The sequence below is a fragment of the Phyllostomus discolor genome, chromosome 4 (assembly GCF_004126475.2).
Source record: "Phyllostomus discolor isolate MPI-MPIP mPhyDis1 chromosome 4, mPhyDis1.pri.v3, whole genome shotgun sequence".
Classification (NCBI taxonomy): domain Eukaryota; kingdom Metazoa; phylum Chordata; class Mammalia; order Chiroptera; family Phyllostomidae; genus Phyllostomus; species Phyllostomus discolor.
Window position 1 is genome coordinate 181,804,611 of NC_040906.2, and position 17,513 is coordinate 181,822,123.

General features: G+C 34.7%; 1 pseudogene; it reads left to right on the plus strand.

Moving 5' to 3' along the window:
• The first annotated feature begins 488 nt into the window (after window positions 1-488).
• LOC114494750 lies at window positions 489-982 on the plus strand (annotated as a pseudogene).
• The last annotated feature ends 16,531 nt before the right edge of the window (window positions 983-17,513 follow it).

Sequence of the window (17,513 nt, forward strand, 5' to 3'; positions counted from 1 at the left end):
TATCTGATATTCAGGCAGGAGCATCAATGGAAGATAAAATCTTTGGCTAACAGATTGTTGGGAGTAATCAAAGTCTCACAGTGATAAAATATCACTACATAGATTGCTTACTAATTGTAAAGGGTAAAATGTACCTTCAGTATGAAAAGATCTGGCAGTCACTATCCAACCGAGGAAGGTCAATCATAGTAGTTACTAATGATAGGATGGGCAGACAGCTATGTGTCTTCTGCTATACAATATAAAATCTATAAATCATTACCAATAAAGTAGTTTTGCCAATAATGTTTATTCTGAATAAAGCATCTCTCCAATTTGTAGCTTACAAGAAGCATTGTAATTAGAGAAACAAACTAAATGGTACCATTATAAATCAATCAGACAAGCCATAATTTGAAACCAGGACTTCTCAAGTCAGGACTTTTTAAAAAGTCAAAGTCAAGAAAAAAGAAATAATACTCTCTAAAGTGTAGGAAGGCTTGCCTTTTCCACAAAGATGGTGCCCAAAGTGAAGAAGGAAGCCCTTGCCCCTCCCAAAGCCGAAGCCAAGGCAAAGGCTTTGAAGGCAAAGAAAGCAGTGCTAAAAAGCGTCCACAGCCACAAAAAGAAGAAGATCCACATGTCACCCACCTTCAGGAGGCCTAAGTCACTATGGCTCCAAAGGCAGCCTAAATATCCTCATAAGGGCACCCCCAGGAGAAACAAGCTTGACCACTATGCCATCATTAAGTTCCCCCGACTACTGAGTCAGCCATGAAGAAGATAGAAGACAACAATACACTTATGTTCATTGTGGATGTCAAGGCCAACAAGCACCCGGTCAAACAGGCTGTGAAGAAGCTCTATGACATTGATGTGGCCAAGGTCAACACCCTGAAGGCCATCAGGCCTGATGGGGAGAAGAAGGCATATGTTTGACTAGCTCCAGACTATGATGGAGGTTGCCAACAAAATTGGGGTCATCTAAACTGAGTCCAGCTGGCTAATTCTAAATATAAAAATTTTATACTGAAAAAAAAAGAGAGTAGGAAGACTGTAGATTAAAGGCGATTTTTGAGACACAACAATACTTTTCGCAATATATGATTCTTTAAATGGATATTCAAGTTTAAAAAAAAACTATAAATATATTTTGAACATAATTGGGGAAATTTGAGTAACGACTGAATTAGATGATATTATAAAATTATTATTCATATTTTCTATCGTTACAGTGGTGTTGTATCTGTGTAGAAACATGTCCTTATTGGGATACTGTAGGAGACCATTCTGCATGGTGTGGGCCCAGCTCCCACTCGGAGATGCACATGACCCATGCCCACGGATAGGTTCTTCTGTGGGGAATCAGGCCTGCAATGTGCCTAGGTCGCTTTGAGTCTTGCTTTTGCTAAAAATCTCCCTCACCCTGAATTGAGGGCATTTACTGCAAAGTAACTTCCTAAATCCATGCTAAAACTCCCCAGTATGGAGTGTAACTGGTTCAACTACTTTTCCCTTTTCATTTGCAAATATCCCTCTTCTGTGATGTGATTAGCAGCTTGGCTCTTTTGTTTTCTGTAAAAGGTAACCACCTAAGGCTAACCTGTGCATAGTAAATGATGACCATCATGTAATGTGCTGAGAAACCAATCAAGGCCTGTCATGGTGGAGACTGAGGCTTTTGGCGGCTCCTGAGAGCGAAGCTGCTCGCTCTTTTCCTCCACAGGACTCTGTAGTCTGTGTGAATGTCTCTCCCCTATCCACAATGTCGAGGACCCCACAAGCCAGGGTCCACATCAGGATACATGTGCTAAAATGTAGATTTCAAAAGCTGCAAGTCTTCTTCTGTGGATTTAAAATAGTTTAAGTGTCACCTACTGGTCCTCATTTTACCATCTGGAGTTCAAACATGAGTCATGTGTTAATACTATCCAAAAAATTAAAGAAAACATTGTCTCTGTTACTAACAAAATAATTATATATGTGTGTGTAAATATATATGTGTGTGTAAATATATATAAATATTTTTATGTATTACAAATATTAGGTGTCCCGATACAACTATGCTAAGTATATGCCACTGTGGCACACGTTCTTTTAAATGCAAGATTCCCCCTAACCAGGTATGTTTAAGCAGAAGTAACAGAAGTTAGCTGTTTCCTACCACTTAGATGCCATTAGGTAGAAGTCAATAAAAATTTGTTCAATAGTCTACAATTTCAAAATGTTTATTAAAATATGTATATATATATATATACACACACACATGAGTATATATGTCTGAGTGCTGTCTTTCTTAGAGATTATATTTTATATAATAGCCATATATAGCATATATAATGTATTACTGCATTATTATAAAAGAATATGATCTACAAAACTATTTTCTTGAATTTTTAAAAACATTCTTTGTCATTTTGTACTTGATATGCATTGTAAAAATTTCACAGACAAGGGCCCTGCCTGGTGTAGCTCAGGGGACTGAGTGTCAGCCTGTGAACCAAAGCATCCCCAGTCACTTGCCTGGGTTGCAGGCTATGTCCCCAGTCATGGGTGTGTGAGAGGCAACCACAATTTGATATTGTACTCCCCCTCTTTCTCCCTCTCTTCACCTCTCTCTAAAAATAAATAAATAGATAAAATCTTTAAAAAATTTTTCACAGACATATAAAATAATGTATATTGTCTAGAGTAACTCTCTTCCACCTTAACTCTAATATCTCATTTGCAATAAATAAATAAATAAATAAATAACCAAAGTGATTAACCGATGGTGAGAAGTTAGTGTATAACATCATTGCTTAGTGTTGCTGTCTATTACCTTACTCACCCATTTGATTTCTACCTTTGTAATGCACTAAGTTGTTAAAACTAGGATTCTGCTTCCAGCTGGCTGGGAGAGGTTGTCAGTTCCCAGAGAACAGAACTATCTTTCAGTGCAGAGTATCAAGGCCTATACTTAGAGGGGAGCACCAGCAAGCCCAGAAAATTACAGGTTTAAACCCTGTCCTCCAACCTAGTACTGTTGACAACGAAGATGGTATTCTGATATCCATCTCTTTGATACCTGCTTCAGTTTCTGAATTGTTTAGAACTTGAAGAGGGAGCCAAAGTTCAATTTAGTGCCCACCTCTCAATGTCCAATATTTAGAAATGCAGAGATATTACATGTTTTTAGTGTGCATGGTGGTAGCCAAAAGAACCCAGAATGGTGCTGTTTGTTTGCATTTTAATTTGACTATGGTATTGTTTCTTTTAAGCCCTTTGGTCAATACTAATTGAAATCTCTCTCAGTAGACATTGTTTCCTTGCCCTCATGCTTTACAGCCACAAATATTAAACTATTCCATTAATTACTTTAAAGCCTGTATTCTGTAGGTATAATTTTTGAGCTTAATGGAAGCTTAGGAGAAAGAAACAAATGATAGTGATATGGTGGTTAAAGAAGCAGTTCCACAGGGTCAAGGTGGTAGCTTTAAATTCCAGCTCTGTGTTATATTAACTGTGTGAACAGGTTAAAATTACTTATTCTCTCTATACGTCAGTTTCCTTATATATAAAATAAGAACAATGATAGTATGTAACTCAGAGCATAGTTGGGAAAATTAAATGAGCTAAGATGTGTACAGTGCTTACTATGGTGCCTCCCACATAATCCTCAAAATTTAGCTCTTATTATCATACTTGGTTGACATAGAAGAATTAGGTGGGAAAGCTGGAAATTCATTCCTTCCATAATTACAGTGAATGATGGTCCATTTTTACAGTTTGTGAAGAAAGCTGAGGCTATACCTATTCTAAAATAGGGGAAGTGACTATGATCTTTGTCCTAGAAATTTGAAAATAAATGGGACCTACACTCAACAACAACAATAACGATGAAATCAAATTATCTGAGGAGGGAGAAAAGAAAAAGAACAGGCAAATTAACATTTATGTGGCAGGGGACCCAAGAAAAAAATCTCCAAGAAAGGTGCTAAAGAAATATGAAAGTGATTATTTTGAATTGATCCACCCATCATCAGGTTAATCAAACAGGATCTGTGAGATTGCAAGGAGAAGCATGTGTATTTTCCTAACCATTATTCACATAGATGCTTTCTCTTCTTGTGAAAGCATCTTCCTGTAGTTACAATAAGCAACAGGAAAATGTCACTTGGCCAGCACACCTAGCTGGATCGTCCTTAACTTGAATGGTGAAAGATTTGTCTATGTAGAACCTACATATTTTATCTGAGATATCAAACTGATAAAAGGGGTAAGACATGCATGTACTTTGGAATTTGTAGTTTTGTTTTTCGTTGATACTTTGTAGATTTGGAGAGAATTTTGGTGAGGAAAACCCTAGTGTTAATATACTTCAAGAATCAACTGCTACCTTTTAATATAAAAAGAATTCTCCTTTTAAATTACATTCTTCCAGGTGTGATCTGTTGTACCTGTAGCATCTTAATGGTATTTAAAAGTCTTTAAGCCTGACAGTTCACTTGGAAAAATGCAATGAACAGTGACCACTGATTTCCAAGACACTAATAAAAAGTAATTTAAGTAACAGATTAGCTTAATTTAGTTTACAATAATCTAATGTTTTGGAAATATTTATTTATTTACATATTACAATGGCATTTCTTAGAATAACATGCTTATTTGCAGAGACTTATAGAGCTGCAGTACACATAATTTTGTGTGATATGCATAACCCTTCAATAGACTTAACACTGGACATTTAAGCACTTTCTTCTAGAATTTTAATTTTTATTTTCACTCTCTGTGGCAAGATAACTTTGGGATGTGTGTGAGAAATATAGAGTGGATAGCAAAATAGAATGCTATGGTATAAAGGGGAAATTTGATGAAAATATAAGTGATTCAAAAATTTTTGTTGAACAAATAAAACCAAAGATTTCCCCCCCGAAACATCACAAACTAATTGCACTTCTTCTGATTTCCTTGGAGATACATATGGAATAAAATGCAATAAATACAGTACTTGTGTGTTTACTTACCAGAATGTTCTTTTCAGAAAAAGTAATGATACCCTTTCATTGACATCATCCAAGAGATAATATACTTTTGTTTCTGTCATTGGCGTAATAATAACCTTTCAACCATATCACCGCACAGTGCTTCTTTCTTTTATTGTACATAATGCATAAAAATAAAAAGGCTGTATTATTTCTTAAGGAAAAAGGTTGTTATTTAAATAAATTTGCAGACATCTGAAAACCACAGTTCCTTGTTAATGTGTACTAAAAGTTCTATAGATACTCATAACTTTGTACAAAAGTTTAATTTTAAAATTCTTTCAATTGTTATACTTAACTACAGGCCTCTGCTCTTCACATCTCAAAAATATGACTTAAAATTGGTTTTAGTTGCTTATATTACAATGATAAGAAATTAGGGTTTTCTTTGTTTGGTTTTTGTTTTTTTCTAAATACTTCTTAGACTCTTTCAAAGTCAGGTTTGCATAACTTATTACCAGTAGATAAATTGTATGTTGCTCAATGACAGATATAAGGGGAGAACCCCGAAACTTGGAATGTATTTGCCAAAAATTATGTTTTTAGTCTTACATGTTTAAACTTCAGTCACCTTCAAAATACTTTTTATTTGATGCAATACACCTATTGAAACATTTTTTCTACTGCTCAAACCAGTTTTTGAACTTGTCAATATTGATGTCTTTTAGTGTTTCTGCCATTTTTTGTTTTATCTTTCCCAAACTGACAAAACATTTTTTGATGACTTTTTCATCAAGGGAAACAACAACAAAAATGAGTTGCTTGGGGCATGACCAGGTGAATAGGCAGGGTGAGGAGTGGGGTTCATGCCATTTTTGGTCAAAAAACAGCTGAACACTCAGCTAGGTGTGGGCAAGTGCACTCATGAGTCACCCATCATGAAATGGGAAAACACTGCAAGTGTCTTAAAACAACACTGAAGCTGAATGCAGCCCCTCACAACAACACCAGCTGGTGCACTGATACAGATGGGTTCCTGGAACACTCACCTAACGAGGGAAGCCTGTACTACAAGGGGCCTCCTCCCCAGAAGATAATTGTTTTGTATTTTTAGCTCCCCCTTGTAGGTCCAAATTTATGCTGATGGATGATTTTAATATAATTCAGTAAAGGTTGACACTGCTCAAGGTGAGAATTTATTTCAAATTATTTTAATCGCTTCAGTTAACTCACAGCTTTAATGTGAAATACTGACATGTATTTAATAGAGTCCATTATGAATTGCTTTTTATAGTAAATTTTATAGTGTGGGAAAAATTACTTTGATATTTTTACTTACTATCTCTTAAGAATTAAGACTAAGTTCTTCTTGTATTTTGCTTATTAAATTTGCTTTACTTGATTATAAATTGGAAAATTATGATTTTTGCTAGGTGAAAGAAATCCAATTAGCATTGTTCTATATAATAAGAAAAGTGAACCATATCTTCACCATTTAAAACAACGAACTAATTGTAACAGTAATAAACTAATCAGAAAGTGATATGGACACCGGCCTGCAGTGTCTGAGGCATTATGGATGAGATGAAATAAATTCACACATACTACAAGTCCTGTGGAGGAAAAGGGACAGTGTGACTTCTCTCTCAAGAGGAGAGCCCCTGGACCCTTGCCTTGACAAGCTTTTATTGGATTCAGTTTGCATAGGAATACAGAGTGTATACATAAAGCTCATTAATGATTATCAGGCAGTAAGGATCAAATAATAGATAATATACAAAGAACTCTGAGGGCCTATTTTGAGTCACGGTCAGATAGTTAAATGGCCATAAAACTTTGGGGAAGAAACTCAGTTCCCGCTTGGACCCTTATCATTTAATTGAGAGCATTCTAAACAAAGCAGGTTTCACAGGATTTTAGTTATTTTCTCTTAGGCCTGATCGCCCTAGGGAACCTGCCCTTTCCAATCCAGGGCAGTACCCACTACCAGCATTGTTTGAGGCTTAAGGCATTGTTTTAGGCTTAAGTCAGGCAGGGGAAGTAAGGCAGTCACGAGATTAGGAGACTTCTCAAAGACAGAATGAGGACTCAGGCTATGTCTAAGCCAAGGGGTGAAGGTCTATCACCCCTTTTCTGTAGCCCCCAAGTCCTTCCCTGGGGGCCCTCATGATTGTGCCTGTCTTAAGTCATCCCTCTCTTGAGAAATCTTACCCATCTTTGGCTTACCGATAAAGCATTGGGGGCCAGGCAGGATAAAGTAAAAGAGGCAGAGGTGGCTCCCCTGCCAGGGAGATAAACTTTGTCTCCTTAGTGGCTTATGGTCCAAAGGTCATTCACTCAGCCTTAGCCACAGGGGGGTTACAGCTCCTGGAACCAGGCAGGGCAGTTCCCAACAAGAAAGTTTCCTAACATAGGCACGAATCTCAGGAAATAGGCTAGAGGAATTTTATAACAATTAATTAGAAAATTTTATACCCTTTAACTATAGATTTATTAAATAAATGTCTGTTTTTGGTCTTAGTCCATGCCCCACAGTGCTGCACTGGAGCTGAACAACATTGGATAACATTAGTTTGGATGCACTTCATTGCTTTTTGATGTCAATTAATATTCTGTTTATATTCTACAATTTATTTATCCCTTCATCAGTTAAAAGGCATTTTGGGTTATTTCTATTCATTGGTTATTATGAATAATGCTGCTATGAATATTCTCATATAAATTTTTAAGGTAGTATACATTTTTGCTCTTCTCAGGTATATGCCTAGAGGCTGATCATAAGGTAACTTTATGAATAATCATTTCAGAAACTGCCAGACTGTTTTCCAAAGAGGTCGTGTCATTTTACATTTCCACCAGTGGTACATGGGCATTCCAATTTCTATACAACCTTGTCAACACTTATTACCTTTTTGATTATAGCATCCTAGTGGGGATAAAGTGCTATCTTATTTCATTTGCATTTCCCTGATAATGAGTATCTTTTCAATTGCTAGTTGGCCATTTCTATATCTTCTAGGAAAAATATATATTCAGATCCTTTGCCCACTTAAAAAATTATTTGTCTTTTATTATTATAAGAGTTCTTTATATATTATTCTTTTCAAGTTTGCTTTGTGTGGTTCACTGAACTAAAAAACTTCAGTGTATGTGTGTGTCTATAATAAATATAATTATTGGCAAAACATTAAAGCAATCAAATATAATTTTTGGTTCACTTGACATATGGAAACTAATTTGACTTAATTTTTCCTTCAACAATTCTAGAGTTCATTTGACTACCAAACTTTGTGAATTTCAAGGTCACCCAGGGCACAGCTTATACAATAAAATGCATATACGTTATTTTTTCAAAGAAGTATTTAAAATTTTAGCATTTGAGAAGTCTTCTTTTGCATTTTTCTCATATTCCTTTTATTGTACATATTTTTCTTTTAGGTTATAAATTACATCTATAAAACATAAATGTTTTTACATATCAACAAAAAGAATCATCTATACCAGCTAATCCCTTATCTTCAGATGAACGAGTGAGGAAAAGTGTAAAAATCATGGTTGCCCCTTGCTGGCCCATTTTCCAGGTGCAGTGTGGCAGAGACATAAGCCTAGTTTACATGGAATAACACTTAAGAAAAATCAGTGCTTGTGCAGGAAAACAGCTGCTACTAAAATGTCAAAGTGTGAAGTATTTCTGCACAGGTGATTGAAGTAAAGGGAGAAGATAGCAAAGTACCCATGATAAGGTCCCGGTTCCCTGGCATTTGAAAAAAAGGGTAAGAGGTATTAATGGTCCTTTTCTTTGGGTCTTCTTCCTTGGGTCAAACATATAGTATGAAAGCCTTCTTAAGTAACTAGACAGACAGAATGTGTAGCTCAACAAAAACATGGCCTCCCTTTTGTGAAAGAAAGAAACTATCAGATATAACTGAAAATTATCACCCTATTTTGCAAACTCACTGGAAAATATGAATTTCTTTAAGGATTCCTAAATATATTTTGGCTAGACAGTAAGAACCATGAAAATAAAAATGAAATGGACTGAAAAAGTAAACAGAATAAACTTGGTTTTATTCATTCATTCATTCATTCACTCACTATTGAAGTTCAGGTACAGTTGACTCCACTTTCCTGCTACCACTTTCCCCTGCCCCACTCACCCCCCACTTCCCACCCTCGATCCCTTTTCATTTTGCTAATGTTTTCTTTAGCTGTGCAGAAGCTTTTTATTTTGATGACGTTTCACTTGTTCACTCTTTCCTTTATGTCCCTTGCTCTAGGGGACATCCTGGTGAAAATATTGCTGCATGGAATATCTCAGATTTTCCTGCCTATGTTCTCCCCTAGGACTTTTATGGTATCACGATTTATATTTAAGTTTTTTACCCATCTTGAGTTTATTTTTGGGTATGGTATAAGTTGGTGGTTGAGTTTCATTTTTTTTGCATGTAGCTGTTCAGATCTCCCAATACTATTTGTTGAAGAGGCTATTTTTGCTCCATTTTATACTTCTCCCCACTTTGTCTAATAGAGAGCCCAGAAATAAACCCATGTCTCTACGGTCAATTAATATTAATCTTTGTTTTAAATTTGAAAATTTGGATAAACACAAGGAATCAGCATTTAAAATATAATCCCCATTTTAGATACACTTTTGAAATACAGGATTACATGAATGTAGGTATAACTTTAAGATAAGTTAAATTCACAAATAGGTAAAAATGTATAAATTTATTTAAATACTTGTTTAAAAGCACACTCAATTATGCCCACAAACAGATGAAATCCTGAATATTGGCAAGTTACTCCTAACCAGATGTTACAGAATGTTAAGTCATAATTCAAAATCCAGACATAGTGATAATAACACTGGTGTCTCATTTGAGTAATAGCTTCTTACACCAGGTGACAGAAGCTCATCATTTGAGCTTCTTGGTCTATGCCTACCCTTCTTTATTTTCAATCACAGATGTGCAATTGGAAAGTTTTCATTTAACAGTCAAGCTCTGTGACAGGATAAGTAAAGGTCCAGTCACGGGAATATCGAGACAAGTATGTGTTAGGCCAGGAGAGATGGGAATTGTCCACATGGAAGAGAAAAAAAGGAAAAGAAAGTAAGAGAGAAGGGAACATTAAAAGTAATTAAGCCCATTAGCAAGAATTTTGTGCTTACAAATATGTTTTTATTTTTTAAGCACTAGCTTCTGCAAGTGAGTGCCTGATTTTTGTGGTCTTAGTAATTCAAGGCTGCTTAACCACAAGTTTAAAACTTTTACATTACCAGCAGCCAATCCTCCAAAACTTATATGCATGAAAAGATGTAAAAGGAAAATAAAACAATGAAGAAAATTTCCTATTTAAAATTTAATGCTGATATGATTAAAAACATATATCAACAGCTTTAGGGAATTAGACTTCATAATCAAGGAATAGGCTTGTTATAATAAAAACAATTTTCATTGTCTATATCTGGGATCAGGTTTAATTTTATATATATGTATATATATTTTTAAAGCTGAAAATTGTAGATGAATAAATGAATAAATGATTCATTTATTTGGATTTAAAACTATGTCTGGGTCAGAGTTAATAGCACCTAAAAGTAAAGTATCATTTAAGAAGTCTTGAGAATATGCCTGAAGCTTTTTAATTTTATATTATTTGCTAATAAGCTAGTCACTTAGAAGCTATTAAATTAAAATATTTTATTTTGCTAAGATTAAAAAGAAATATTGGACTCATGCTTAATATTTTGTGCAGAAAGCTTCCATTACACTCAGCAAAGTTCTTTTTAAATCCACTGTAATGGTTTGTTTGAGTTGATGCTTTTATAAAGCTTCAAAATTAGAACTATGTCTGGCTTAAAGAGTTTTGTAAATATTGGTGCTGTATAAATTCAGTGGTATGCACTAAGTTCACAAAAGCCTGTGTCTGAAAGATAATTGGTTATACTCTAAGCATTTTTCCCCTCTGAATCTAATGGGAAAATAAGTATAATATAGGAAATGTGTGAGGAAATTAGTGAACCATTCAGGAAAAAACTAAAATTGAGAAAAATATAGTTAAAGGTGAGAGGGCATGACCAGCCTGGGATTTAATGTTTATTTGATAAGTGTTATAAGTTGTTTAGAGTAATTTTTTAATATTTTATTTTCTGATTATTTTCATTTTTTTAAACAAGGTTTCTTTCTTTTTTTAAAAAGATTTTTTAAATTTATTTATTTTTAGAGAGGGAAGGGAGAGAGATAGAGAGAGAAACATCAATGTGCGGTTGCTGGGGGTTATAGCCTGCAACCCAGGCATGTACCCTGGCTGGGAATCAAACCTGTGACCCTTTGGTTTCGCAGCCCACACTTAATCCACTGAGCTACGCCAGCCTGGGCTGATTATTTTCATTTTTTAAAAATCTTTTCTCCTCTCCTTTTTTATTTTTTTGTTTCTTTCTGTTTGTTTGTTTTTTTCACCAAAATTATTTTCTGCCGCAAAACAAGATGTTTCCACTCTGGGAATTTTAGATTACTAATGTCCTTCCGTTTATTTTTTAATTTTTAAATTAATCTTTATTGTATATTTTTCTGTTATGTGTGTATCTGTATATGTTAGATTTTAATCTAAAAAAAATTTAAATGTTAATTTAAATTTATTATTTTTCTCATTGCCTAAAAAATTATACAAATTCTACATAGTTTTAGAAACAAACTACAGTAAATAATTCAGAATCTCTGTGGTCATATTCTTTCCTTAAAGCTTCTTACTTATACAAAAAATGTTTATATTGACTTATTTTACCTTGAAATATAGTCACAACTGGATTTCCCTATAATACTTCTCTTATGTTCCAACTATAAAACTGCAAATATGAAAATATCACAACTTATTTCTTCAACTACTTTATAACACAGTCTTCAAAGGCCAGCTTCTTTAGTCAGTGACAGGCAGTCATTGATCTGTCAATGAGATTTAAAAATTTTACTTATAAAATCATCATTTAAAAATTTTGGAAATAATTTGCAGCAATACTAAAAGACTGGTACTTGGTCCAAGAATCATCCACAAACTGATTTTTTAAAATCTCATAATAAAACTGATGTGCAGAAATCTAGAATCTAACTTCATTGCATTATTTACAGGGGAAAAAAATAGGTTGACACAAACTCTTGATTTTCTAATTACAGGGTTTTCTTCTACGGAAGTATTTTGATTTTTTGTCCCTGGCTGCATAACGTCAGTAAGGAGAACACAAAGAGTTTCTCAGATCTGAATCAGGGAATTGTTATATTAATTTTAAGGGAACCCATACCATTGGGCCATCCCCACACCCCACCCTTCTAAATTTCTTACTAGTTCTTTAACAAATATTCAGAAGAGTAGCTGCCATGAATATTTGTTGTCTTTCCTCTTATTTTTTCATTCCATATCCCCTTCTTCCTCAAGTTTCATTCTTACTCCTCATTAAATCATTATTTTTCCTATTTATTTAAAGATTCAGGGCACTTTCTGTCCTCCTCAGCTTGGCAATTCGTGATTCCTCCAATTTTAGAGAAAAAGATGTTTCTGCTATAAAACCAGACTGTCTCTTTGTCCTTGACCTAGCTCTTCCTGTTATATAAGGGATGTCATTCTCACAGATATTGTTTTTCCAGTCTAGAATCTCACATCCTGCTTAACTTACACATTTATTTCCATACCCCACTCTACCTACTGCACTCTTTCTTTCTTTTCTTTTATTGCCAAACATCTTTAGTGCCCCTTTCATCTCTACCCATGTGGTTTTAAATTCAATTAATTCTTTTGTATTCTTTCTCATTCTATTGAGATTACCCTCTCAAGATCTACACATTGTTGCCTGCAATACCCATTTATTTACTCTCAGCCTACTTGATTTTACCCCTTCAAGTTTCTTCTCCTTCACTTCTGGGAAAGTACATTCCATTGCTCTGAACTAGTCAAATTATTCTTCTCTTCCTATCTCCTAAATGCTCAGTTCTTTTCAATATTCCTTTTCAGTTCTCTGTTGTTCTCTTTACTAAACCCTATTCCTTAGAGATCTCATTTCCCCCAGGCCTACAACTGTCCCTTCTGTGTGAAAAATCATAAAATAGCAATGGTTTTCTGTTTTCAAACAGTTTTCCTCACATAATTATATTTAATCTTTAATAAGAGCTTGTGAGGTAGATACAATTATACTCACTTTATAGACTCTTAAATTCATATTTTTCAGCCTCCAGCTATCTGGCTACTTGTCAAAAGTCTACTAGATATGTATTGTAGGCATTCAATATAGCACAGCAACACCCAAAATTAAATCTACAATCGATTTTATGTCCTGCCAGTGTTCTCTTCTGATTTCCAGTGGGGGTTAATAATACAACTATTAGCCAAGTATGTAGTTCACAATCCTTGCATTAAGTTTGATTTCAAACAGAAGAGGCTTCCAATGGGATTAAATTGGACCATTATTTCTTGATGGCTTCTATGATCTGTTTCTGTCCACAGCATTTCTGACATCAAAAGTGTGGGTTTCCCACACCAAGAAATCCCCAGTTTTCTGTGGACACCATTTGGTGTCCTACAATTTAATCTACTTCCTACACTAACTGCCCAGAGTTGAAACAGACCTCTCAGTTTAAGGGCTCACTCCCACGCCACTGCCCCTCACTTTAGGTACCAGGCACATGTAGTTGGTCCTTGGGTTACCCACCCTTTTATCCAATTTGGCTACAAAGCAGAAGTTCCCATGATCCCCTTCTCAGGTTGCTATAATGGTTCACAAACTTCAGGGAAACACTTTACTTACTATCAGGGATATTACATATATACGGGTATTATAAAGAGTACAAATGAGCAGCCAGATGAAGAGGTACATAGGGCAAGGTCTGAACGGGTCCTCGGCACAGAGGCTCCTGTCCTTATGAAGTCTGGGTGCACCACCCTCTTGACACATGGTTGCATTCACTGAGCTGGAAGCCCTCCACATCTTTTTGTTTAGGGTTTTTGTGAAGGTCCCACTACATAGGCATGATTGATTGAACCATTGACCATTGGTGACTAACTCAACCTCTAGCACCTCACTCCTGCTGAGAGGTTAGGTAATGAAGCGGGGCTTAAAGCTCAACCCTTCAATCATGTGTATGGTTCCTTGGCAAACAACACCCATCCTGAAGCTATCTGGGGGCCCATCAAGAATCACCTTCTTAACATAAACTCATATATTGTTGAAAGGGGCTTTTTATGAATAATAAAAGATACTCCGTTCACCCCTACTACTCAGAAAATTCAAGGGTTTTAGAAGCTCTGTGAGTAGAATAGGGATGAAGACTAAATGTATATACTTCTTATTCTATCACAATATCACAGAGAACTTCTCCATTACCTGTCGGCTCATCCTTTACACGGCCATTCAACTGCTCACTCCTTCACAGAATCTTTACCTGATCCCAATGTTTCTGGGAATTTTCCCACAGCTCCTTGCTCCTGCAGCTCGTGTTTGCCTTCCTGATACTGTTGACTGGAGCGGTGCTCAGAGCTCAGGTGCTGTTGTCAGGCAGGCCTGTGCTCTCATCTTCCTGTTGCCACTTACAAGATAAATAACTTGTTGTAAGTCACATTCCTTTCTGAAGCTTTTTCATTTTTTCAGTGGTAAACAATGTCAAAAATAATGATGCTTAATTTGTGGAACGCTTCAAAAGAGTAAATGAGATCATAATGTGCATAGCTGGGACATAGTAAGTGTTCAAAAATGACTGGCTAACTCACCTCATAATGTTGGGAAAAGTATGCAGAACCTGGAGTTTGAAGATTCACTGCACAGTTTTGGGTTTTGGCTTTGCAGGACTGCAACCTGGTCATGACACCCAAATTCTTAGTACTTTTATTATCTCTTCTGTACAGCGGGGTGAATTAGAATTCAAAAGTGCGTTTGTAGGATGAGAATTACTTTTGTAAAAGATGTTCATAGACTGTAAGATTCTTGGTAAAATGTAAACAATGATTATAATCAAGCACTTGAGCAGAGGAATCAGGATTTTTACATCTTTGCATTTTTTATTAGATGAACAATCCTAAATTACACGCACAAACATGAATAACAGTGGCTTATATATAAAAAGCATCTGAGTATCAGTTGATTGAATTTACCTTTCTATCAATTCTCCATTCCTCATATACAGACATTTTCCAAATCCTTTTGATTAAAAACAAAAAAACAAACAAACAAAATCCCAAATATTTTACCCCATTGTTCCCCCCTTAACCTAAAGCTACTCTCCTAATTAGGTTCCAATTTTCTTTGAAAGCAGCTATGAATACCATCTACTTGACTGACCTGCCTTCAGATTTTAGTTCTACTAATCTGTGTATTACAATGATGTAGAATAATTCTCCTTAAACGCTCATCTGAACATACCATTCCCTTGTTCAGAACCTTCAATGACTTGCATTTTCCTAGCACAACAAAGCTAAACTTCTTCCTTGAATTTTAAAATCCTCCATCTGTTTCTACTCTTCATAGGCAATATTATTTTTCATTATTTCTTAACAAGCTTCCTCTACCCTACTGAGAAAGGTATATTTTTTGTCTTGTAAACTGGGCCCCAAAGATAAAAATTTGCATAAAATATTCAGTAGCATGTTCTTTATTTTCCTCTCACCTTTTATACTTTTACACATTCTGTTTAAGTCTTCTGGAATGTTTTCTTCTCGCCTGTCACCTTGCATAAATCTACCAAAACTCTGTAACCTATATATTTTTCTTCCAGTTTTCATGAACTCACCCCATTAGTAACATCATATCATCTTTTAGCATAGTCTAAATGATGATTTAGTCACATAGTATAAGATTCAGAGGGTACCATGGGACATATCCTGTCTCTGTCCCTCAGCAGGAAGCGGTTAGAGGAGGGCAGTGGTCTTTGATGTGATTCTGAACATAACATGCAGACTCTCCAAAAGGTACTTGGACTCATAGGTAAAGGGAACAAATTTCTACATCGTTATCATCCATATGTACTCCAAGTATGCTTTTCTCATTTTTATTTTCACAATTGCCTTTTTCTTTTTTATGAAAAAGCCATAGACCTCATTCAGGCATCCTGAATAACTCCATCAGTGAATTGTACCAGTGTGTAAAAACCACCAGGGTGCCCAACAAAGAACAGTGGGAAATATTGATGTTGGTGTTGAGAAAGTGAATGCCTAATGACTGGGTAACAAATCCTCTTACAAATCAGGGGATTTCATTCTCATGGCACTAAGTAAAATTTCAGGAGAACTAATACAATTTCCATTGATTAATCATTAAAAATAATTTTAAAAGAAACATCACTAGGTCATTTTTATCATATAACCAATAATGAGTTCAAATAATTGAATAATATTGCTATATCAAAACTCCTTCTAGGACCAGTTATTAATTTATATGAATAAGCTTTCTAACACTTATATCTATGAAAATAATAGGAATATTTAAGCAATAATAACATTTATCAATGAATATGTGAATTAATAAGAATAAATGGAAAAAACAGAAAAGCTTCAGTCCCATCTGTGTCACTAAGAAGTGCATTTTCAATTAAATTTTATATTTTATGATCGATAATTATCAATGTTTTTGATGTTTTTAAAAAGAAATTTAAAAAGTTTATTCACATTATTTGCAAACTGGGATAAAGTTTTTTATTTTTGTTGTTTAAATCAACTGACAACAGGAACCATAATAATTCAATGAAAGAACAATTCAACACAAAAATTTATAGTCTGAAATATTAAACATTAAACTTACAGGCATAGTTTTTTTCCAGAAAATATTAAAGGATAATAAATAAAAAAATGCTGAAGCATAAAAACATGTATCACCTTGGTATAAAGTTTTATGGGGGTCAAGTGAAACATAAAAAGGAAAAAGAAATAATGTAAATTTTATACTTATAAAAGCTTTTTAGAAAAATGGATTGTGGTGGGTGTCAAATCATTCTGGCATTGAGATTCCACTAGATATATTTTTAAATTATAGAATTATTTTCTTTATAAGTTATATATTTATAATATGCAGAAAACTATATTTTTGCTACTTAAATTTATAAAAGAAAGTTTTAATTTGCAACTAGCATTTCTTTACAGATATCAAATCATTATGTTGTACTGCTGAAAAAAATAACAATGTAATGTGTAAATGATATTTCAATCAAATACATTCCTATGGAAATACATAAATACAATTCTTGAATACCTTTTTTCTAGGGAGAAGGCCCACCTCTGAAACTTGTGCTGCTGAGCTCTGGAAAGACTTTCTTCATTCACAAAGTAAGTTAATTTTGCAATTGAAAAAAACCTTAACAATTGCCTGATTTTTATAGCATACAGGTTAAGAGCACAGACTTTGAATTTGAACCCTTGAATGGCCACTTGCTTTCTGTATGATGTGGACAAGTGGCATACAGATTTATGCCTCAATTTCTTCATCTAGAAAGTAGGTAAAATTATGGAACCTATCTAAAACATTGTTACAGAAATCCTTGTAAATCCAAAGTGTCACAGGTGGGCACAGGTAACCAGGTTCTTAGTGATCGGGACAAA